This window comes from Schistocerca americana, chromosome 2 (genome assembly GCF_021461395.2).
Source record: "Schistocerca americana isolate TAMUIC-IGC-003095 chromosome 2, iqSchAmer2.1, whole genome shotgun sequence".
Taxonomy (NCBI): Eukaryota; Metazoa; Arthropoda; class Insecta; order Orthoptera; family Acrididae; genus Schistocerca; species Schistocerca americana.
This window is the reverse complement of record NC_060120.1, coordinates 247,628,453-247,654,548: the sequence shown is the minus strand read 5'-3', so window position 1 is coordinate 247,654,548 and position 26,096 is coordinate 247,628,453. Positions and strand designations below refer to the sequence as shown.

Here is a 26,096-nt window from a genome sequence, read left to right as displayed (position 1 = left end):
AATTCTACTAACCTGGAAGCAAAATAACACTTGACGGTGGAAGCAAGGAGGGACACAAAACTAGCACAGGCACAGAGGGTACGAAATGGTGGCGGGCCGCGTGGAACCAGTCAGCGGACTTAAGACCCGAAAAAATGAAAGAGGGGCATTTGTAATTATAGTTAAGTTTTATCAAAGTTTTGAACATTGATGTATTTCCTTTCGCACTCACAATCGTGGCTCCTTCATTTTAGTTAGGGCCAATCTGGAATATCAAGAAAGTTACTGAAGCTTAAATGAAATGTCGTATTGTATGATTAGTTTTCATATCACGCACACATGATTGTAAGCCTTAAACACCCGGCCCACTTTATTTCGAAAGTAACTTCCCTCGTAGCTTCTTATTCACATCTTTTCCTCTGAATTCATTGATTAATCTCCTTCCTCTCACAAAATTTCCACATTTTACCTATTGTAGACATTTATTTCATTTGAATGGTACTGTTACGATGTGACCTCTGGTTCTCGTGTAACACTACTTAACGCACACTTTATCTTTAATGGGTGTTCAGGACACATAGCCAAAAAGTGGTATAATAACTGTATTTTGTTTTTCTTGCAAGGCAACTGTTGCTGATCATAGGTTGCTTCCGTATGGCAGGGCGCCCAATGAGAAACTATGTTGCGGTGTTTCAGGGCGCTGAACGGAGGCAGCTCTCGCCGCCAGCTGTGGGTGAAGGCGGTGCGCAAGATCACCTCCCAGCGGCTGCTGGCTGTGCCTCCGCCCCCAGCCACACCGCCCCCAGCAGTCGCCGCCGGCGATGTCCGCCTCACGCCACTCAGGAGGGTAAGCCTACATGCATACACGCACCAGTAAACCTCCCCATCTCAGAATTTTAAAAAATCGAAGTTGTATTTAAGCCTATTTCCCATGCAGCTCAATCTTTATGACGTCATATCTCCTGAGGCACGCTACCGGTCATCACCTATCACAACTATGACGTTGTGATTAAAAGACAGATTTCATTTCGAGTATTCTGTCATTTCTCCATTCTGATAATAAAACAAGTGTAAACATGTAAACGATCGCTACGGTCGCAGGTTGGAATCCTGCCTCGGGCATAGATGTGTGTGATATCCTTAGGTTAGTTAGGTTTAAGTAGTTCTAAGTTCTAGGGGACTGATGACCTCAGCAGTTAAGTCCCATAGTGCTCAGAGCCATTTGAACCATTTTAAACGTGTAAAGAATAAGAGTGTCTGTTCGGTATTTGACTGGTTGTTCGCTTAGAGGAGCGGTGATGAGTATCCAAATCAACAATGACCTGCGTTTACCTAACCTGCTGACTGACCCGCTGAACCTGTGAGTCTCACGATAGGTTATTGGAGAACCAACTGGAATTTGTTGCATGTTATTTCTACGTACCATTGTCAGTCTGCTCAAGCGAAGCCCACTAATGGTTGGCAATATACTTATGATTACAGATTGCAGCTGTTTATTAATTTTTAAACCTCGTTCGCGCTTACACATAGGCAACCCAATTATCAGATTCAAAAAGCGGGCTACCTTCGCGCCTTCCCGTTCACATCGTGTCAGAAGTTTGCACCCTTGAACTGACGCTTGCCACATCAGAAATAAAGCCCATATTGAGCGCCTGTAGTGCCAGTTACAAACTTTGAAAGATCCCCTGTCAACTGACGTGTGTCTGTTTTCAGTATTTCTTGTAGGTTTTGCGGAGTCGACTTCCGAAACCCTGGAGGTACTTATGAATAATCCTGTATTTCCTACCCCCGAACCCCCTTGAAAAACGAAACGGTGGGAAATATTCTTTTCATATTGCTACTTCAAAGAAATTAATTAGAACAATCGTAACATTAACGTCTTTGAAATGAAGTTGGAAGTCAAAGGGCTTGGGCGATTCGTAATAAGAAACCCCTCATCCCTTCGGCTGTCTGCGTGGCAATTAGTTCGCATTATCAGGTTACCTCCCATTCAAAAAACTGTTGCACTCAGCGACTGTTATATTGACTTGTAAATTATAGATTGCAGCGGTCAGTCGTCCTTTTTAAATTTTATTGCGCAGATCTAGATTTCGGCTGTAAGCTAGCCATTCACAATGTAGTTTTATTTTCGCTCAATGCATGTAATTCCGTGTTGGTCGGGCTTCATCCACAGTTAATTGAATACTAGTTCGCATTAGTTTACAGTAAATTGTGTACAGTTAGCAATGTATTTGTAGATCCAACCAAGGTCATACCATATTACCTCCTAATGGGACGGAAGCAGGAGATTGGAATTGAAAAACGTACTTTAATTATATCTGTGCAGCAGGAAAGCTATTGTAGTGGGACAGGCGCAAAAAAAGATTGGATAGCCCCGACTACAGTGGTGTATACACTGCACTGGTTCAAACAAACTCGTGCCAATGCAAGTGTTTCGCGTTCTGGAAGACCCTGAGTAATATGTAGGGAAGATCAGTTCATATGTGTGCAGAGTAAATGTCAGACGCCTCGTAGTGCACCTGAAAATTGTGACGAAGTAAATAGTGCACGAGCAGCTTCAGTCTGTGTCTCAGCAGTGCAACGCCATCTCCGTAACAAGGTTTAAAGTGGAGCACAGCGGCCAAAAACATTTTCCACGCAAACAAAATTAGGCGAAAAGATTGCCGTTAGCACTGCAGTTAAAAAACTGGAGTCAATATAACAGTCGCTGAGTGCAATGGTCCAAGGTGTTATTGACGGATGAATCCATGTCCGAAATATCTGGATGCCATCTTGGAATGTTTATTCGTCGAGTTCAGTGAAGAAGTACGAAGAGTCATTGTGTGAAGCCAGTGGTCAAGCATGATGGAAGGTCCGTCATTGTGTGGGAATGTTTTTCATGTGATAAGGTCGGTGATTTAGTAAGAATTAAAAGAACATTGAAGAAGGAAGGATATTACAAGATAATGATCAACAATGCAGTTCCATCTGGCAAGTGACTTATTGTTCGTGGGTTTGTTCTGCACAGATCCCAGACATGATTCTAAATTTTGAAGAGGGTATGCCAACAGAAAATAGAAATGTCTATAACTGAAAAATATGATTTGGAGACGTTGCTCACCTGACTTAAATCCCATTGAACAGTTATGGGATGAACTTGTCAGGAGGATCAGAAAAACGTGAAGGCAATATAATAGAAAGGGAACAGAAAGTAGATGAAGAAGAGATGGCAGATGTCATACCACGAGAAGAATTTGACTGAGCACTGAAAGATCTCATTCGAGAAAAGGTCTCTTGGATAAACGACATTCCTTGGGATTACTGTGATCCTTGAGAGAACCAGTCAATACAAAAATATTCCACCCGGCGTTGCAAGATATGTGAGTGTCTTCAAGTTCATGCTCCTCGTAGCACCCCATTATGTATATATCTTTCTCCTTTCACCTTTCACTGCTTTTCTGAGTACTGACTTGTCATCTGAGCTCTTGAATTATACATACGCTTTTCTTTTCTCCATTGGTCTCTTCAGTTAGTATAGCCGATATATTCGTCCCGAGAGAACAGCAACAGTATTGCTGTTTAAAGTAATTTTAATAAATTATTTATTTTTAACTCCTAGTTGCACACTTTTTTACAGTACGACTATTTTCTATCTCCCTGGATAATCTTCAGGTCTGTGTACTTGTGTCAGCAATCTGTCGTGTCTGTATCAGAACCACTCATCAGAATACTACACTATTCTCACGAGTGTACAAATAAAACAGTTTTCTGCATCAGTCGCTTATTTATTTTACCACTACGCATTCCGATGACTCACGCGATATTCTTCAGGTGGAGGATTGTTGTAACATATACAACATCCCTGAAGTGACGATATAAAAGTAATGTGCAGTGGTAAGGACATACAACAGGCACCAGTATGTAGACTTTTTACGACTATTCCGTCCGTCAAAAGATGCAACATAACCTATACTACCGTTGGTCTGCTGTATTCATCACCAACAGCAGCCACGTAAATAAACAATTCTGTGCCTGAAGATGATGGTGTGAACCATCGAAAGGCGTAGTGGCAAAATAAACAGTGGACTGACGCAGGCCGGCCGCGGTGGCCGGGCGGTTCTTGGCGCTTCAGTCAGGGACCGCGTGACTGCTACGGTCGCAGATTCGATTCCTGCCTCGGACATGGATGTATGTTATGTCCTTAGGTCACTTAGGTATAAGCAGTTCTAAGCTCTAGGGGACTGATGATCCCAGATGTGAAGTCCCATAGTGCTCAGAGCCATTTGACTGACGCAGATAACTTTTATTTGTATTTACCAACAGCCACAGCCCTCATAATGCCGACCTTCACGAATGAAATGTTTTTCCTCATCTTTGGTTCTGATACAGGCATGACATGTTGTTGGAGCAATTACGTGGATCTGAAGATGTGAAAACAGACAAAATATCATCAGACATCATAGATAAGGCTATAATTTCAATTCAAAATAAAGTAGATGCTGACGGGTGTAAATATTACCGAAAAATCTGTTTAGTAAGTCATGGTTGTAAAACACCGACAGCGCTCCACATTTTTTTTAAAAAAAGAAGGTTGTGAAAACCAGTCACAGTCGGCATCGAGAAAGAACAGTTTGAGTTCCGAAGAACACGCGACGCAGTACTGTCCCTACGACTTCTCTTACAAGATAGCTTAACGAAAGGGACACCTACGTTTATACCATTTGTAGAATTAGACTGTTGTTGCTGTGGTCTTCAGTCGAGAGACTGATTTGATGCAGCTCTCCATGCTGCTCTATGCTGTGCAAGCTTCTTCATCTCCAAGTACCTTCTGCAACAAACATCCTTCTGAATCTGCGTAGTGTATTCATCTCTTGGTCTCCCTCTACGATTTTTACCCTCCACGCTCCCATCCAATACTAAATTGGCGATCCCTTGATGCCTCAGAACAAGTCCCACCAACCGCTATCTTCGTCTAGTCACTTGTGCCAGAAATTCCTCTTCTCCCCAATTCTATTTAGTACCTCCTCATTAGTTACGTGATCTACCCATAGATCTTCAGAATTCTTCTGTAGCACCACATTTCGAAAGCTTCTATTATCTTCTTGTCCAAACTATTTATCGTCCATGTTTCACTTCCATACAAATACTTTCACAAAAGACTTTTTGACACAATAATCTAAGCTCGATATTAACGAATTTCTCTTCTTCAGAAACGCTATCCTTTCCATTGCCAGTCTACATTTCATATCGTCTCTACGTCGACCGTCATTAGTTATTTTGTTCCCCAAATAGCAAAACTCATTCACTGCTTTAAGTGTCTCATTTCCTAATCTAATTCCCTCAGCATCACCTGATTTAATTCGACTACATTCCATTATTCTCGCTTTGCTTTTGTGAAAGCCCATATTATATCCTCTTCTCAAGGCGCTGTCTGTTCCGTTCACCTGCTCTTCCAGGTCCTTTGCTGTCTTAGATAAAGGTTTTAATTACTTATTTTGAGTCGCAAGGTGCGGTCTACGATAACATACAGTTATTCACCGCATGCTTGTACATCTGTCTATACAGCGGCACCCTGGCTCCATTGATGTACGCTGCTGTGAGTGGCGTAAGACAGACATATGTGGTGAACAACCTGGTATATACAATGAAGCACCAAAGAAACTGGCATACACATGGGTATTCAAATACAGAAATATGTAAACAGGCAGAATACCGCGCTGCAGTCAGCAACGCCTATACAAGACAACATGTGTCTGGCGCATTGTTAGATCGGTTACTGCTACTGCAATGGTAGGTTATCAAGATTGGAGTGAGTCTGGACGTGGTGCTATAGTCAGCGCACGAGCGATGGGTCACAGCATCTCCTACGTAGCGATGAAGCACCGATTTTCCCCTATGACAATTTCACGAGTGTACCGTCAATATCAGGAATCCGGTAAAATATAAAATTTCTGTCATCGCTGCGGCCGGAAAAAGATCCTGCAAGAACAGGAGAAACGACGACTGTAGAGAATCGTTCAACGTGACAAAAGTGCAACCCTGCCGCAAATTGTTGCAGATTTCAGTGCTGGGCCATTAACAGTAGTCAGCGCACGAACCATTCAATGAAACATCATCGATGAGGGCTTTCAGAGTCGAAGAGCCACTCGTGAACCCTTGATGACTGCACCACTCCAAGTTTAACGCCTCGACTGGGCCCATCAACACCGACATTGGATTGTTGATGACTGGAAACATGCCTAGTTGGTCGAGTCTCGTTTCATATTGTATGGAGTGCATGGACGTGTACAGCTATGGAGATAACCTCATGAATCCATGGACCCTGCGTGTCAGCAGGGGACTGTTAAAGCTGGTGGAGGCTCTGTAATGGTGTGCGACGTGTGCAGTTGGAGTGATATGGAACGCCTGATACGTCTAGATACGACTCTGATAATAATTGATACGTATGTAAGCATCCTGTCTGTTCACCTGCATCCATTCATGTCCATTGTGCATTCCTAAGGACTTCGGCAATTCCAGCAGGACAATGCGACACCCCATACGTCCGGAATTGCCACAGAGTGGCTCCAGGAACACTCTTTTGAGTTCAAACACTTCCGCTGGCCACTAAACGGCTCACACACGAATATTATTGAGCCTTGCAACGTGCTGTTAAGAAGAGATCTGCAACCAATGGTACTCTTATGGATTTATGGAGAGCCCTGCAAGATTCATGTTGTCACTTCCCTCCAGCACTACTTCAGGCATTAGTCGAGTCCATGCCACGTCATGTTGCAGCACATTTGCGCGCTCGGCGGGGGGGTGGGGGTGGGGGGGGGGGGGCTACACGAAATTAGTCAGGTGTACCAGTTGACTTTTAATTCTCACACGCCGATGCATTAGTCTTTTATTCAGCTACGGGCCTGCCAACTCATGAGAAAGAGTACTCTTACTGCTATTTTAAGAAGTATGCCATAATGTGTCTTTTAAGGTCTGAAAATGGTAACTCTGATTACCGAAATCGGTTATCGAAAACAAAGGTTATAATTAGCGATCTTGGCAAAGACATTTATCTTCTCCAGTTTAGAGAAAGGTTTTGATAATGCTGACTGGAATACTCTCATTGAAATTCAGGATGTGTTGTTGTTGTGGTCTTCAGTCCTGAGACTGGTTTGATGCAGCTCTCCATGCTACTCTATCCTGTGCAAGCTTTTTCATCTCCCAGTACCTACTGCAACCTACATCTTTCTGAATCTGCTTAGTGTATTCATTTCTTGGTCTCCCTCTACGATTTTTACCCTCCACGCTGCCCTCCAATACTAAATTGGTGATCCCTTGACGCCTCAGAACATGTCCTACCAACCGATCCCTTCTTCTGGTCAAGTTGTGCCACAAACTTCTCTTCTCCCCAATCCTATTCAATACTTCCTCATTAGTTATGTGATCTACCCATCTAATCTTCAGCATTCTTCTGTAGCACCACATTTCGAAAGCTTCTATTCTCTTCTTGTCCAAATTATTTATCGTCCAGGTTTCACTTCCATACATGGCTACACTCCATACGAATACTTTCAGAACTGACTTCCTGACACTTAAATCTATACTGGATGTTAACAAATTTCTCTTCTTCAGAAACGCTTTCCTTGCCATTGCCAGCCTACATTTTATATCCTCTCTACTTCGACCATCATCAGTTATTTTGCTCCCCAAATAGCAAAACTCCTTTACTACTTTAAGTGCCTCATTTCCTAATCTAATTCCCTCAGCATCACCCGACTTAATTAGACTACATTCCATTATCCTTGTTTTGCTTTTGTTGATGTTCATCTTATATCCTCCTTTCAAGACACTGTCCATTCCATTCAACTGCTCTTCCAAGTCCTTTGCTGTCTCCGACAGAATTACAATGTCATCGGCGAACCTCAAAGTTTTTATTTCTTCTCCATGAATTTTAATACCTACTCCGAATTTTTCTTTTGTTTCCTTTACTGCTTGCTCAATATACAGATTGAACAACATCGGGGAGAGGCTACAACCCTGTCTTACTCCCTTCCCAACCACTGCTTCCCTTTCATGTCCCTCGACTCTTATAACTGCCATCTGGTTTCTGTACAAATTGTAAATAGCCTTTCGCTCCCTGTATTTTACCCCTGCCACCTTTAGAATTTGAAAGAGAGTATTCCAGGCAACATTGTCAAAAGCTTTCTCTAAGTCTACAAATGCTAGAAACGTAGGTTTGCCTTTCCTTAATCTTTCTTCTAAGATAAGTCGTAAGGTCAGTATTGCCTCACGTGTTCCAGTGTTTCTACGGAATCCAAACTGATCTTCCCCGAGGTTGGGTTCTACTAGTTTTTCCATTCGTCTGTAAAGAATTCGTGTTAGTATTTTGCAGCTGTGACTTATTAAGCTGATAGTTCGGTAATTTTCACATCTGTCAACACCTGCTTTCTTTGGGATTGGAGTTATTATATTCTTCTTGAAATCTGAGGGTATTTCGCCTGTTTCATACATCTTGCTCACCAGATGATAGAGTTTTGTCAGGACTGGCTCTCCCACGGCCGTCAGTAGTTCCAATGGAATGTTGTCTACTCCCGGGGCCTTGTTTCGACTCAGGTCTTTCAGTGCTCTGTCAAACTCTTCACGCAGTATCATAACTCCCATTTCATCTTCATCTACATCCTCTTCCATTTCCATAATATTGTCCTTAAGTACATCGCCCTTGTATAGACCCTCTATATACTCCTTCCACCTTTCTGCTTTCCCTTCTTTGCTTACAACTGGGTTTCCATCTGAGCTCTTGATATTCATACAAGTCGTTCTCTTATCTCCAAAGGTCTCTTTAATTTTCCTGTAGGCGGTATCTATCTTACCCCTAGTGAGATAGGCCTCTACATCCTTGCATTTGTCCTCTAGCCATCCCTGCTTAGCCATTTTGCACTTCCTGTCGATCTCATTTTTGAGACGTTTGTATTCCTTTTTGCCTGTTTCACTTACTGCATTTTTATATTTTCTCCTTTCATCAATTTAATTCAATATTTCTTCTGTTACCCAAGGATTTCTACTAGCCCTCGTCTTTTTACCTACTTGATCCTCTGCTGCCTTCACTACATCATCCCTCAAAGCTACCCATTCTTCTTCTACTGTATTTATTTCCCCCATTCCTGTCAAGTGCTCCCTTATGCTCTCCCTGAATCTCTGTACAACTTCTGGTTCTTTTAGTTTATCCAGGTCCCATCTCCTTAAATTCCCACCTTTTTGCAGTTTCTTCAGTTTTAATCTACAGGTCATAACCAATAGATTGTGGTCAGAGTCCACATCTGCCCCTGGAAATGTCTTACAATTTAAAACCTGGTTCCTAAATCTCTGTCTTACCATTATATAATCTATCTGATACCTTTTAGTATCTCCAGGGTTCTTCCATGTATACAACCTTCTTTCATGATTCTTAAACCAAGTGTTAGTTATGATTATGTTGTGCTCTGTGCAAAATTCGACCAGGCGGCTTCCTCTTTCATTTCTGTCCCCCAATCCATATTCACCTACTATGTTTCCTTCTCTCCCTTTTCCTACACTCGAATTCCAGTCACCCATGACTATTAAATTTCGTCTCCCTTCACAATCTGAATAATTTCTTTTATTTCATCATACATTTCTTCAATTTCTTCGTCATCTGCAGAGCTAGTTGGCATATAAACTCGTACTACTGTAGTAGGCGTGGGCTTCGTATCTATCTTGGCCACAATAATGCGTTCACTATGCTGTTTGTAGTAGCTTACCCGCATTCCTATTTTCCTATTCATTATTAAACCTACTCCTGCATTACCCCTATTTGATTTTGTGTTTATAACCCTGTAGTCACCTGACCAGAAGTCTTGTTCCTCCTGCCACCGAACTTCACTAATTCCCACTATATCTAACTTCAACCCATCCATTTCCCTTTTTAAATTTTCTAACCTACCTGCCCGATTAAGGGATCTGACATTCCACGCTCCGATCCGTAGAACGCCAGTATTCTTTCTCCTGATAACGACATCCTCTTGAGTAGTCCCCGCCCGGAGATCCGAATGGGGGACTATTTTACCTCCGGAATATTTTACCCAAGAGGACGCCATCATCATGTAATCATACAGTAAAGCTGCATGCCCTCGGGAAAAATTACGGCTGTAGTTTCCCCTTGCTTTCAGCCGTTCGCAGTACCAGCACAGCAAGGCCGTTTTGGTTATTGTTACAAGGCCAGATCAGTCAATCATCCAGACTGTTGCCCTTGCAACTACTGAAAAGGCTGCTGCCCCTCTTCAGGAACCACACGTTTGTCTGGCCTCTCAACAGATACCCCTCCGTTGTGGTTGCACCTACGGTACGGCTATCTGTATCGCTGAGGCACGCAAGCCTCCCCACCAACGGCAAGGTCCATGGTTCATGGGGGGGATGTATCAGTGATAAAACACAGAGAGCGGACGTTTGTATACCGCTTATACAGAAGCCAGACGGCACTTACAAGAGTCGGGAGCATGGAAAGGAATCCCTGTTTGAGAAGGGAGTGAGACAGGCTGTAGACTATCCCCGATGTTACTCAGTCTGTGTATTAAAAGCAAAAAGTAAATGAAACGAAGAAGTAGTTAGGGAAGGGAACTAAAGTTCGGAGAGAAGGAATAAAAGCACTGAGTTTTGACGATGATATAATGCCGTCAGACACAGCAAAGGGGTAGCAAGAGTAGTTGAACGGAATGAGAGTAAAACAAGGGAAATGCAATGCAGTGCAATTAAATTAGGCCATAAAACTTTGACAATACAGACAAGAACACAAGTGAAGTTTTTGTAAGGTGGTGTATTGAACAATGCTGAATATGAGGATGTAATGAATTGAACTGGGGAGAAAAGTAGTTTACGGCACAACTTGACTAAATGAAGGGGTCAGATGCCCATTCTGAGGCACCGAGTAATTATCGATATGGTATTGGAGGGAAGTGCAGGGGGGGGAAACATTTTAAAGAACGAGCAAGGGGTAGATAAAGTAAGCACCTCTAATGGATGTTGGTTGCAGTAGGTATGCTGACGTGAAGAGGCCTGCGTAGGACAGTGTGTCGTGGGGAGCTGCATAAAGCCAGTCGTCGGAGTGAAAGGTGCAGAACAACAATAACAACAATCACCTTCTGAATTTCGAAGAGTGTATTCTACTAATAACTTAGAGCTTTCTGTAGACGGACATCTTGTAAATGTAGTTTTGCCTTTCCATCTTCTAACGTTAGTCTTGGCCTCGCGTGTGCCTACATAAGTAGCAGTTGCTTGGCGACATCATCGGGACAGTAGTATCGTAAGCTATCGATACTGGTTTGCAAAACACATTGCTGGTAACGTAAGGCCCTAACGAAAAGTAATGGACCTAAATGTGGCAAGAATAGTAGTTGATATTAATCGATGGGACCGTTGGGGGAACCGCGCGACCGCTACGGTCGTAGGTTCGAATCCTGCCTTGGACATGGATGTGTGTGATGTCCTTAGGTTAGTTAGGTTTAAGTAGTTCTAATTTCTAGGCGACTGATGACCTCACATGTTAAGTCCCATAGTGCTCAGAGCCATTTGAACCATTTGACCGTTGGGGGACGGTACACAAAAAATATGTTTGGAATCTAGTAAATGCAGTAGTGCGAAACAATACGCGTCCACGACGTGCAAAATGCTTCTTTAAAAGCTGACCAATGAAAACGATTGTACTTCCAATTCTGTGTTTGTAGAACGTAACTGCGGATGTTTTGTAGAAGACCCACTCTAATCGCTGTATGACGAATAAAACGCCAGATATCGTACCACGCAGACTATTTTTAGTAAATAAAATCAAATAAGCCTCGACCAAGAATTGAACCCTTTACCTCCTGCATACTATGCCAAAACGTTATCTGCTGCACCAGATGCACAACAGTGCTCTGTTTGCTGATAGTTACCGTGCGTGTCGTTACAGCGTTGCCAAATTGCTTAACTTTAACGTGTATTTACTGCCTGAAATATGGGCAGCATAAATTTGGGGACAGACGTTTTTTTATTGATAGTATGTGAGAAATCACGCTGCGAAATCCGAGTGCGGAATTTTTCTCGCCCTGTATAATACCGTAAAAAGTTTAACAAAGTGTGACGTGTCGTTTGTGGTGGAACAATTAATTTGACAGACCCTGTTGCGGTACTGCTTAATATGCTGTGTAACTGAATGAGCTCCTTATATTGTCCCGATTCCCCCTCGCACGTTGGTCCGACACCTCGCCTGCGCTACTGTGCGCCGTGACGCCATAGGTCACCTGCTGGCGACACAGCTCGCAGCGTTGGGCGGTCGCTGAGGTCGTGACGAGAATGCGTGGAGGGCGCTATCTGCCCGGACAGCGTCCTCCTCTTATGGGGTCCGCAGATTTACGGCTTCCGCTGAGCCACAGCCAGGCGCCGTCCCCTCTCTCTTCTTTATACTGCCGGCTCGCCAACAGACTCGCTGCCTCGCTGACACTCGAAAGAGCACCGGCTGAAAATACAGGTATGGTGATAGCCCAGACGCAGAAAACAAGACGACTGCCGAGTCAGAGAAAATGAAAACTTTAACTCTCTTCCACTCCCAAATCTGTGATTCTGTTGTGGCCTTCAGTCCGAAGTCTGATTTGATGGCAGATCTTGTGCAAGCCTCTTCATCCCTGAATTACTACAACCTACATACGTATTCGCCGATGACATTGTAATTCTGTCAGAGACAGCAAAGGACTTGGAAGAGCAGTTGAACGGAATGGACAGTGTCTTGAAAGGAGGGCATAAGATGAACATCAACAATGGCAAAACGAGGATAATGGAATGTAGTCGAACTAAATCGGGTGATGCTGAGGGAATTAGATTAGGAAATGAGACACTTAAAGTAGTGAAGGAGTTTTGCTATTTGGTGAGCAAAATAACTGATGGTCGAAGTAGAGAAGATATAAAATGTAGACTGGCAATCGCAAGGAAAGCGTTTCTGAAGAAGAGAAATTTGTTAACATCGAGTATAGATTTAAGTGTCAGGAAGTCGTTTCTGAAAGAATTTGCATGGAGTGTAGCCATGTATGGAAGTGAAACATGGACGATAAATAGTTTGGACAAGAAGAGAATAGAAGCTTTTGAAATGTGGTGCTACAGGAGAATGCTGAAGATTAGATAGGTAGATCACATAACAAATGATGAAGTATTGAATAGAATTGGGGAGAAGAGGAGTTTGTGGCACAACTTGACCAGAAGAAGGAACGGGTTGGTAGGACATGTTCTGAGGCATCAAGGGATCACCAATTTAGTTCAAATGGTTCAAATGGTTCTGAGCACTATGGGACTTAACATCTGTGGTCATCAGTCCCCTAGAACTTAGAACTACTTAAACATAACTAACCTAAGGACATCACACACATCCATGCCCGAGGCAGGATTCGAACCTGCGACCGTAGCAGTCGCGCGGTTCCGGACTGAGCGCCTAGAACCGCTAGACCACCCCGGCCGGCACCAATTTAGTACTGGAGGGCAGCGTGGAGGGTAAAAATTGTAGAGGGAGACCAAGAGATGAATACACTAAGCAGATTCAGAAGGATGTAGGCTGCAGTAGGTACTGGGAGATGAAGAAGCTTGCACAGGATAGAGTAGTATGGAGAGCTGCATCAAACCAGTCTCAGGACTGAAGACCACAACAACAACAAACATCCGTATGAGCCCGCATTCTGTGTTCATGCCGAGGTGCCCCTCTGTATTTCTTACCACCTCCTCCCTTCCCTCCCCCACTAGTCCCCTCCACTAAACTGAGTATTCATTAATAACTCGGGATGCGTCGCATCAATCGATCCTTTCTTTCAGTCAATTGTGTCATAAATTTGTTTTTCTTTTTCCCAATTCGATTTAGTACCTCTTCATTAGTTATCCGATCTGTCGAGCTCTCCATCTAACAATCTTGTATGGCACCACATTTGAAAAGTTTCTAGTCTCTCCTTGCCTGATCTGCTTGCAAACGTCCACGATTCACTTCTATACAAGCCTACACGCCATACAAATACCTCCAGAAAAGCGCTTGCTAACACTGAAGTTTGTTTTAGATGTTAAAGAATTCCTCTTATTCAGAAATTTTGCTCTCGCTCTAGCCAGTCTGCATTTCAACCCGCTCTTGCATCGTCACTTAGCTCCGCGCCCAAATAGCAAAAGTCGTCTTTTAGTCATTCGTTTCGTAATCTAATTCCTTCGGTGTCGCTTGATTTAATTCACTACATTCCACAACCACTGTTTTACTTCTGTTGGCATTCGTCTTATAATCTCCTTTAAAAATTACTATCGGTTCAGTTCAACTGTTGTTGCAAACCCTTTGCCCACTCTGAATGAATTACTACTTCTTCCCTGCGAACTTCCATCCTTTCTCTGGTTTACTGCCTGCTCAATTTACGAGTTAAATAACATCGTGGATAGGCTACAGTCACTCACTTCTCAGTTACTTCTTCTCAGTCATGTCGTTGACACTTGTAACTATAGTCTGATTTCTGTGAAGGTGTTAATTCACCTTTCGGTCCCTGTATTTTATCCCTGCTACTTTGAAAATTTCAAAAAAACATGTTTCATTCAACGTTGTCAAAAACTTTCTCTGAATGTCTACTTTTCATAAATTAAGGTTACCGTTCTTCTTATTGTCATCTAAGAGAATAGTACTGCTCCGAGTGTTCCTACATTTCTCCATACCCAAATGTAATTTTCCCCACGGCCAGTTTCGACAAATTTTTCCATTCGTCTGTGGAATGGGCCTTACTGATATCTGGCGAGTGAGTCGTTCGAGAGGCGCATCTTGACGAGCATCCGGGTAAGCGCTAATAGATTATTTTGGAAAAAAGAACAGTTTTTATTATGCAAGTATTGAAGATAGATAGCCATTTTTAGAAGTCTGGCGCTGCCGAGGTAAGAGGAGATATGTTTGTCGTGTAGTAAGATGAAAATTGCTTTCGGATTAGGCAAAGAGCGAGACCTTTTTCTCGAAATAATCCGACCGACAATCGTAGGTCCCGAGGAATGATATATTCCGTGTTTATCACAAGTATAGCGGGAAGTAACTGCAAAACTTAGTTGAAACATCTTTGACGTATATCCATAGTAACTTGTGAGCTTCCTCCCAAGTCCACTGAGGGTCTATTTGTTCAGGTGATCGAGCATCTGTTACTAAACTAAACTGCGTCCAAACAGGCTCTGGAAGGTCCAACGGTTACCGACCGGCCACTGTGTCATCCTCAGACCCCAGGCGTCACTGGATGCGGATATGGACGGGTATGTGGTCAGCACAACGTTCTCCAGGCCGTATGTCAGTTTCCGAGACCGAAGTCGCACCTTCTCAATCAAGTTCGCCTCACAAGGGCTGAGTGCACCCCGCTTGCCAACAGCGCTCGGCGGACCGGATGGTCACCCATTCAAGTGCTAGCCCAACCCGACAGCGCTTAACCTAGGTGATCTGACGGGAACCGATGTTACCACTGCGGCAAGGCCGCTGGCGATCATTTGTTAAGAATATCGTAAAGCTATTTCAGTGCATCGACGAATGGAAACACAGCGATAACAAATTTTGTAGGGGTGCTGATCATGTAACAAGTATTATTAAAACATTTCCTTTTATCAATAGTGCAATTTATAAACAAAGTTTTGTGAGTAGAATAAAATTTCGAATGGTAAACTTAACTGCTTTTTCGACGTTATTTTACCAGCTAACTAAAAATAGGAGAGCCTTGAACCTCTTCCACTAAATTTAGTTACTATTAAGATTCTTTTACAGGGAGTGCAGTGGAGCTGACGCTGAAATCATTAAGTATTTGGTTGTATCATCGCTAGTTTCACTGAACTCTTCTGAATTCTACATGTCATGTGTGGTCTGACGTCTCCTTACCAGCAACAGGTCCCAGGTTCAAACTAGTCAATTCCCTAAAAAACACGCTCAGAGCGTCGTTGCGCGAATGTGGTAGGGAGACTAGGGAGACACGATATAGAACAAACAGACACCACGCAGAATGTTAGACATTCTACAGAGTGGTCCCAAATTAGTCTCTTACGATGGTCCTATATCGATGTGTATTTACAGGGACTGTAAAACAAGAAGAATTCCAGCAGCAAAGGCACCGCCCTGGCCCGCGGTGAGTGCTGCTGCCCTGCAGAAGTGCTTCTCAGTCGCTCCTGGAGTACTGCTTATTATTCGTGATTTACTTTTCCTATTAATACATATCAGTGAAGAGAATAACGCAATATACTAATTTGAGACGGCTGTACCTATTGGGCACGTAAAATTCCTGTTTGAAAATTATTTTGCTTGTAATGGGAAACAACCCGATGCTTTCCGCAGACGCTGGGCGTCGTGTGAAAGACGTGACGAGAAGGACTTGCCTGAGCTGACTCTAGCTACACGCTGCAAAAGCGAAGTGCAAACATCTGCCGACACATCCGAGAAAATTTGCCAGACGACCTACAGGAGACACACCCGGTATATATACTGGTATCCAAAACTTAAAGACGAAAGTATGATGTGTCACTGTCAAGTTACATAGCTCGCTGTAACTTGGACCATACACAGAAAGAAATATTTCAGAATAATGTTCAATCAAATTGCATACTTAGAAAATTTATTTCGCTTTACCGATTGCAACAGATTAATCGGTCATATTCAGGAGCCTACTAAATATGGTATATTATAAATAATCATTACATCTTGACCACACATGACTGTAAATTATAAGAAGTGTATTACAAACACTTACATCTTATAGATTTAGCAGATGGAAATATCTTTTTCACAGAAACGCAGTGCTGTGAAATGTTGAAAAATGTACACATTGTATATGACAATTGTAAGCACAGGCCGATAATTTGCAGTAAATGAATCACATTTATGTACATAGTCAAGTTTTTGTGCTAGCAGGAACGAACAGATTTTCACCATTTCGCAAAATATGAAATGATATACAGTCAGATTGGTATCTCTTTTTCACTGCGATTTAATCGTTCAGCTAATCTTTACAATTTAGGTAGGAATGATGAAACGTTCCGAGCTCTTCTAAGAAGTTCGTTCCATAGCCCTTGTCAATTGCATTCAAAATTCCCAGCATTTTGAGATGTTAATGCAAATGCTGATTTTCGTGAATTTTTACTGGTTTTGTTGAGCAAGTACTTACGAAAGCGGCTATTCAATAACTTCCTGTCTGCCATATATATAAAAACTCGGCCATGTATTGCACTGAATTTTATGCACCCCAGATTTGAGAAATTTTTTAGTTGTAGGCTATTCATTGTGTAAAACGAGCGGTTTGGTGACATTGGTGCTGGTAAAGAACACAGTGATGTCATATTATTTAAACAAACGAACTTAGCTTCGACGCTTGAAACTGCGTTTAATGGATGGTAAAATGGTTCAAATGGCTCTGAGCACTATGGGACTTAACATCTGAGGTCATCAGTCTCCTAGAACTACTTAAACCTAACTAACCTAAGGACATCACACACATCCATGACCGAGGCAGGATTGGAATCTACGACCGTAGCAGTCGCGCGGTTCCAGACTGAAGCGCCTAGAGCCGCTCGGCCACAGCGGCCGGCTTAAAGTCCTCCTTATCCCTATTGAACTTCAGCATTTAAAATGTATTGCGGTAAAACAGTTATCAGGCAAGCCTCGTAGAATAATTTTATAAAAATAAAACTAATAGTAATATAAATACCTCTAGACTCAATAAAAGTGACCTTAAATTAAGAAATAAAAGCCCATTTCTAGGTGACATTTCATATTGTGCATTTCAATTGTTTAAAAAAAAACCTGATGTAACTGTGTCCTTTGCCGCCGATAATGTCACAAACCTGCTCATTGAAAAGGCTACAAGTTCTTCAGATCTGCGGTTTATAAAATTCTGTGTAATATCTGGCTGTAGTTTTTATATAGACAGTCAGGAAGGGCATTTACGATCAGCTTTAGTGAGTACTTTCTCAATAAAGATGGTGAAAATTAATTTAAGTCAACCTTTAGAGAACACATCAGAATCGAGAAAAACTCTTTTTCTCCTCCATCTTTGCTTAATGTGGTGATTTCTCATGAAATTGACAAGTGCTAAAATACGATCGTGATAGAAAAGTTCAAAATATACAAACATTCATATATGAATTACAAAGATTTGTTGAACGCTCGGCTTTCGCTGAAAAAGAGATACTATTTTGATTAGATAGCATCTCTTGTGCGCCGGTGCGGAAAACGTAAGGACGAAAGTAACTTTCGCATAACGTGCCACTGCCAACCAACATAACTCGGTAAAACTTGGATTACACAATGAAAGAACTGCTACAGTATAGTACAGAAGGCAACTCAAAATAATAGGCAATGACACGAACAGAAACGACACTTTTATTCGAAGACAATAATTACACCGAAGTCATTCCTATTCATGATGGTCCACTGGAAATAACAAAAGGCGGGAAATGGTTCTGCAGAGGGTGTGTGATTACCATCGATAGCAATGCAAGGATGTGCTCCCAAACAATACAAGTTACGATCTCGCCTTATGAGGGTAAATGCACCCGTTAACATTGTGATGGTTTTCGTAGCCTAAGTGTTATGATGTGGGGACTCGTAATTTTGCATAATCGTATTGATATGCAAATCTTTGGACTCGCTACACTCACGTCCACTGTATTCCTTCTCCACGTGCGTCTTTCCAGGTAGGTATTCGGTCCCGACTTTACTTTCATGGATGACAATGCCCTGCCGCTTGTAACAGCGCAGGTGGAGCAGCTCTTCGAACAACAGGAGATTCTGCGCAATGACTGACCTGCCTGTTCCCCCGGCTTAAATCCATCGAGCACTTGTGAGATACGGTGGGGAGACGTATGGCAGCGCGTCCGCACGCACCAAAGGACCATCCAGCAGTTGTTAACAGCGCTGGTTGAATAATGGAACGCCCTGTCACAGAAACTCCTTATCAACCTCGTGGCCAACATGGGAGCGAGTTGAAAGTTGTCGTCGAATAATAGTGCCATTCATGTTGGTCTCACTGCGTATTTCCTTGAGTTACCTTCTGAGATACACTGCTGCACTATATCGTCCACGTTTCAACGAGCTACGTTACTTGACAGAGTTGTGGAAGTTACTTTCGTTCTTACGTTTTGCACACCAGTGTAGTTATTTCTACAAGCCTTCCATTTCAGCTCACGTAATCTTTTATTTGACAGCCTAAATAAGGCATTTATTCAGATGTCGGTATACAGTCGTAAAATATGCCAATGATGCGTGATTTGTCTCTGTTAAGACGCCTGTCCACAATCGGCAAATCGAAACTCAACTAGGAGTTAGAAGGATAAATTTTCAAATAAACCAGAAGGGCCGCTTACGGCGTAAACATCCCACTGTTCATAATGCCGAAATTGCGCAATGGACTTCTTACTATGTAGGTAATGGCCTGGGTTGCTCTTTTCTTTTCATGGATTCAGTTAAGATAGTTTTTGCCAGTACTGATGGAACCCGTCCGACTAATGGTTAAAAGTTCCCGGGGACACGTCACAGCTGTTGATAAAACCTTCTCAGGCAATCAGCCGAGTGGTGGCCTCCTCTTGTCATAGCGATACCCATCATCTTCAGGCAATTATTTCGCCTGAAGATGGTGTGCAGAAAACACTGAAACGTTGCGACAAGACGACGTCACCGCACGGCTGATAGCCCGAGACGATTTTATCACTGTAAGATGCCGAGAAAGCCTGCAGTTACATACAGGTAGATCACAGCTGTTGTACTCGGGTTTTTTCTCGTCATTCTTCTAAATGTTGTTACGCTGCCCGCGCCGGCCAGTGTGGCCGAGCGGTTCAAGGCGCTTCAGTCTGGAACCGCGCGACCGCTACGGTCGCAGATTAGAATCCTGCCTCGAGCATGGATGTGTGTGATGTCCTTAGGTTAGTTAGGTTTAAGTAGTTCTAAGTTCTAGGGGACTGATGACCTCAGATGTTAAGTCCCCTAGTGCTCAGAACCATTTGAACCATTTTTTTACGCTGCCCGCCATGTCTTCCACGCCTGTGGCAACCTCTTGGCCACAGAGTGGTACTTTCACCTAACCTCCTAAACTGTTACGAGCGACGTGGTTAGCACACTGGACTCACATTCGGGAGGACGACGGTTCGAACCCGCGTCCGGCCATCCTGATTTAGGTTTTCCGTGATTTCCCTAAATCGCTTCAGGTAAATGCCGGGATGGTTCCTGTGAAGGGGCATGGCCGACTTCCTTCCTCATCCTTTAATCCGATGGGACTGATGACCTTGCTGTTTGGTTCCCTCCCTCGAATTAATCAACCAACTATCGATGGATCTGGCATGGTCAGATTAGAGGCCGGATGCCGTTTCCGTCACCACCCCATTATCCCTTGGACGGAATATGTGTACCGCAACTGTCTGCGTGCGTCGTGGGAAAGTGAGCGAAAGTTTTTGAAATGTTTGCGAACCGTGTAACTGAGGCAGGACTTGGGTACCAGCCCAGTATTCACTTAGTGAGGTGTGGGGAACTACCTAAAAACTTCCATGATCGCCGGCACACTGTCATCGTTAATATGCCGGGCGCATTCGATCCAGGGACGGTGCACCTTCCCGTTCGGTACGCACGGCTATGCGGGTGGGTGCAGCTCTCTCCAGTACGATGGAAGTTATTACCTGACGTCTTAACACACGTCACATAATCTTGTTCCTTCTTATCGCCAGCGTTTTCCAGACATTCGTTTCCTCGTTTCCTCGCCCGTTCTGCGGAGATTGTCGTCACTCCTTATCAGTACATCGAATTTTCAACATCCCTCCATGGCAGCACGTCTCAAACGCTTCAGTGCTGTTCTTTTCCGGTTTCCGCACTGTCTATGATACAGAACCATACAACACCGTGCTCCCAGCCCACAGGGTGGTGACAATTTATCTTTCGCCACTTGAACCACTGTAGGCGGAAAACTATTTACTGTATGAGTAAACAAATTTCTAGGAATGATGTTAACACTGCGTTTTAATGTCATGACTAGCCGTTAGGCGTCTGGTAAAAGAGAGTAAGGTGATATGTAGTCCTATTCACACCCTAAACCAGGAGTCTGATGAGACGGGCTGGAACGTCCCTATTATTCGCAACTGCAGACAGCTAACATGAATCTGGACAAGGTGAGCAGAGCTGTACTCATAAAACTGTTGTATTGAAACAATACCGATAGTGCTGCTTCTCTTCGCGAGTGTCGATGCACTAAAGGAATATGGGAAGATCCTCTTTCCGTACCAGGATTGAAGAACAAGATTCGGAATTAACTTCCTAGGAGACACCGACGGCGAATTGCGCCACAGATGGCTGAAGGAGTTACTGTTGCTATGGCTGAGAATGCTGGACGCAATGTGCGATCTTCAAGCGGTGCACGAGCTTTCACAACAGCTGATCATTCCATAGTCCACCGTTCGAAAAGTGCTGCGAACAATTCTGAAATGTTATCTCTAGTGCGGTTCCAGGCTGTCGTGGATGCAGATGGTCGTCACATGGAGTATCAATTGTATCCTGGAACGTTAACATGGTACGCAGTTAACAAATGTTACCTTCTCCCTTGCAAAATTAAAGTATGTTTCTTTCAATGGTTTATTAGTTGTTCCCCTTCCGCATGTCCGTACAAATGTTTCCATAAAGTTTCATTCTGATACGACCACTTGTTTCCCATGGGGGGCCCATTCAAGTACTAAAAGTTTAATTATAACAACCCTATACTTTCCCAAAGAGTCTTCCTCAAATTGAGGCCGATGTTTGCTACTAGAAGACTTCTTTAGGCCAAGAATGCCCTCTTTCCCTCTGCTAGTCTGCTTCTTACATATTCTTTGCTTCATTACTCTGAGTTATTTTGATGGCAAGCTATCAAAATTCGTTCCAGTTTATATGCTAAATTCATTGCTGCTCCTTGCGACTATCATTTTTCTTCGATCAACTCTCGATACATGTACTGTTCTCGTTCAGAAGGTCCCGTGATTCTTCCTCACATTCAGTGAGTACAGAAATGCCACCAACAAATCCTTTCACCGGCAGTCTTCCATACTGAATTTTAATCTCACTCTACATTTTTTTTGTATCCAACAACACATCTCCGATGCACAGAGCGAACAGCGGGGGAGATCCGTGCACATGTTTCTTGGAATTTAATTCTCCCTTGGTTCTTGTACGTAACGTACAAGTATATTGTCCGTTTTTCCCCAATAGCTTCTACCTATTTACGTTGTCGAACGCTTTTCTAGGTCGATAAATTGTTTCCATTATCAACCGTAATGTCAGAACTGCCTCCCAGGTGCTTTTACCGTTGTCAGAAACTTGGATCCATGCACTTTTAAGCTGACTCTGCTATAATTCTCGCAATTATTTGAATTTGCTATCTTCTGGATGGTTTAGTTTACAATGTAATCTATAATGAAATTTTAGCTCTTCAGCGGAACGTGGGCTGTTAAGATACTTCGTGGGCAGATGAAAACTGTATGCCGGGCTGAGACTCGAGCTCGGAACCTTTGCCCTTCGTGGGCAAATACTCTACCACCTGAGCTAACCAAGCACGACTTACAACCCGTCGCAATTTTACTTCCGCCGGTAATGTTACCTGTGCTTTCCACATTATTTCTATCGTAATTCGTCCAGAGCTCTGTTACAGTAATAATGCATCCAATATGTCTTCCCACGCTGACTACTATTTTTTTCTATCACGTTAGCACACTGCTTTTCCTACTCGTAGAGTCTTTCAACGTATTGTTTCCATCTATCCGCTACCTCCTCTGCCTTTAATAGCTGAACTTCCCCGACACATACATTTTGCTTTGAATTTCACGGAAGGTTATTTTGACTTTTCCTTATGATTAATATGTCCCTTTGACAATCATTCTTTTTCCATTTATTCACATTTTTCCTGCAGCCATTTCCGCTAAACTTCTATGTGCTTCCTGTTTGTTTCATTCCTAGGCGATTTGTACTACTGAACTGCGGTCTTTTCAAGATCATTTTTATATTTCTTTGATCTTCGATTAAAAGAAGTGTTTCTACTGCTAATGCCCATTTTAGAGGTGTCCATTCCTCTTCCACTAATTGTCTGCTATAGATTTATCATCGCAGCTTCTACAAACTCAGATAACTTCAAACGCACACCATCGTTCCTCAATACTTCAATATCTCTCTTTTTCCAAAAGTGATTCTTCCGTACATTTTTCTTAAACTCCGTCGTCCTTATTACCTACTTGTGATCCGAATTTATATGTGGTCCTTCGTGTGCCTCGCATTTCATATTGAATTAACGTGTCTTTATTTTTTTTAGTCTGTCTTCTATGAACAAGCGCTTAGTCGGAAATTCCTCTCTGGTAGCTTTACGAGTGAAATCTCTCTGCTCGAACAGGAATTCAATGTTCAAATTGTATTGAGAAGCTCTACATATCACAGTGATTAGGATGGTGAATTCATTCGATTATGTAACTCTTAGTTTGCCCCCTATCGATCTTTAAAAATGTACATGAGGTTCCTCAATAAAATGCGTGAAACAGTCAGAATCATAATAGGTATATTTGGCGAAATCAATATCTGGACAAACCTCAGAATCACACGCTTGAGCTGCTAAGTCAAATGCCACTTGAAACGCATTTTTGAATACAGGAACATGTGTGGAAGTATTGTACCCAGCCACTTTCCAGGAATATTGAAGCCTAGGCTGATGTACTTGAGCATACTGCTGGTTATGTATAATAGGGTGCATTTTCATTAGGAAAATTCTATTTCCTAATTTAGTGTCGAAGTCGCTGCAGAGAGTCCTTACGGAGTCTGTTATCCCTCTGGCATATATTTTATACTGCCGGAAAAAATATACATCCAAAGACTGTACGTATTTTGTTTTTGGAGGAATCATTGCTATTGTTGTGTCCTTGCGAGCAGTCCAAGAACTACACTTCTGGTTATTTGCGACTTTGTTATTAACAACATTCACGAAAAAGCATTTTAAATGGTCTTTTGACATTTTGTCACTTTTTGCAAGCCTCTAAATGTATGTTTGGTGGAAGATTGTCTTCAATAGCCTTCTTAACTTTCGGACCAAATGTGTTTTTCTGAAGACAAATACATAGATTTTTTTTGTTCGGTGGCCGCTTACTGAGGCTCCAACATCTGTTCTAGTAAATATGACTTGTATTGCATGCACATTGGACCAAGAAAACTTTTATTTTTCCCTCTTTTGATAGTACCTCACCAGAAGTTAAGACATAATTAAATCCACTTTAATCAGTGTTGTCATGTGGTCGTATATAGAAATTCGCTGTTTCTGGTTTACTTCTTAGACAAAATGGGCCTCAGACTGGTGAATATCTTGGACTTCCTGTACATCACTGGCTGTCATGAAGCAGTGACGTCTCTATGAAGCATTCTGTATTCTTTCATGAGACGTGCTACGAAAGCTGCAGAAGATTTAAACTTTGCATGTCCAATTGCTCTTGCTTTTACATTGCTCAAAATTACAGGTGTGGTTAATGGACACATCTTCCTTCATTCCTTACTATGTCAAATTGGGATAGAATGTGCTGCTTTATCTCCAATTCGTTGATTGCCTTCTTTCCTCGAAATGGGTGTTCATTATGTATTTTTCCTCTACAAAATGAAATATTACTTTGATGTTAGATGTAATTTTTACAAGTGGATGTCTCCCCAGTAATGAGCTGTAGGTCGTACCTTTACGTGGGGGTGTTTGACAATCATTATAGATACGTTCAAGACTTTCTCCTGAAAACGAGCTTCAAATACTAAGACTATTGGATTTCTTTTCTGCTGACACCCACAAGAACTGATAGCTTCTCTTTGAGCAGTACTGTTTCTGCAACTGCCACTATCACTACAATCTTGAACACTATCGCGTTATCGTCTATAAAGTCGCTTTCTTCATCCACCGTCGTATCCAATGTAACTTCAGCTCAGCAGTCAAAAGAATATTCGTATTTCTGAATAATCAAGGCCACCAAAGCCATTGCGTAAGTTTCATCATCCTGCACCACACAGTCTCCAGTTCGATAACGCTTTCTTACGTCGGATGACACAATATTTAAAATGTTCCAAACAGTAATGGTTTCGTTCATTTTTACTGTGCATGAATTACAATACTCACACATGCACGCTAAACACGTCAGCCACTTGCTGAGGTAATTGGATTACTGGCGTCTTAACCACCCTCCTCCGAGACTGCAAGCGCTAGTGTGTACGAACCAAGAGCAACACGGTCACACACCGTCGCAGGCGTGATTAGATGTGTGAGATGGATCAGTGTACAAATGTTTAAATGCAAATTCCTTTTAGAGCCTAGAGACGTCCATTGTTAAAACCAAACTCATCGTCATCCTCCATTTTCGTTTCCTTTTTCCTGTGTACTATTATTGTCAGCACCTTAGAATCATGAGCTTTTAACGTGATCGTGAGATAATTCTCTTATTTGTATTTATAGCTACCAACATCGATAAAGAAACATACCCATTTTTCAAACACTTAGCTTATAAGCATTGTTCTTGCAAAACCTTGTAAAATCCGGAGTATTCGACCCCTAACATCTATTTAATATCTACAAATAGTTCATTGTCGTCTACTGTTGATAATTTTGACCTTAATGATTTGGGACCTCGTGTACAGCTCGAATTAAACAGTACACTGATCAAGGAATAAACTGTAAGATACAAACCAAACACAGTATTGCCACACAAAACAGTGAGTCTTCAGAGACCATCTGGCGACTGAAAACTCCATTTTTCCCTCCATCATGGCGTACATAGACATATCGCCTCGTACTGCCGAATACTTGGATTGTGGCGTATCACACATAAATCTTTGTTAGTTGATTCATTATTTTTGGTCTGTGATCCTTCCAATTACCGGTTGCTATAAAAATTTATCTGCACACCATTAATAATAATACAGCTATGGAGGACCATAAATTTCAGAAGACGCTGGCAGGCGCAAGCAGCATTGGAAATTTCCCTTGACGCACAGCACGCACACACGTATCGTGAATATACACATCATTTTTGTACCATGGTACAGGGACTTTCTCTAGTGAGAGATAAGTATGACAACAAGGTAATACCAAGCTCGTTACCTGAAGTCCTTGGAACAGACTTTTGCTTCAGAACCAATG

The 26,096-nt window shown here is 42.5% G+C and overlaps 1 protein-coding gene across 2 annotated transcripts in view; it reads left to right on the top strand.

The window, feature by feature from the left end:
- The first annotated feature begins 681 nt into the window (after positions 1-681).
- The window catches only part of LOC124595519 (adenylyl cyclase 78C-like), a 736,208-nt gene continuing 710,793 nt past the window's right edge, over positions 682-26,096 (top strand). For both annotated transcript variants that reach the window (XM_047134287.1, XM_047134286.1), the window contains exon 1: positions 682-826. The gene's annotated coding sequence lies outside the window, so the exon portion shown is untranslated. The remainder of the gene's footprint in view (positions 827-26,096) is intronic.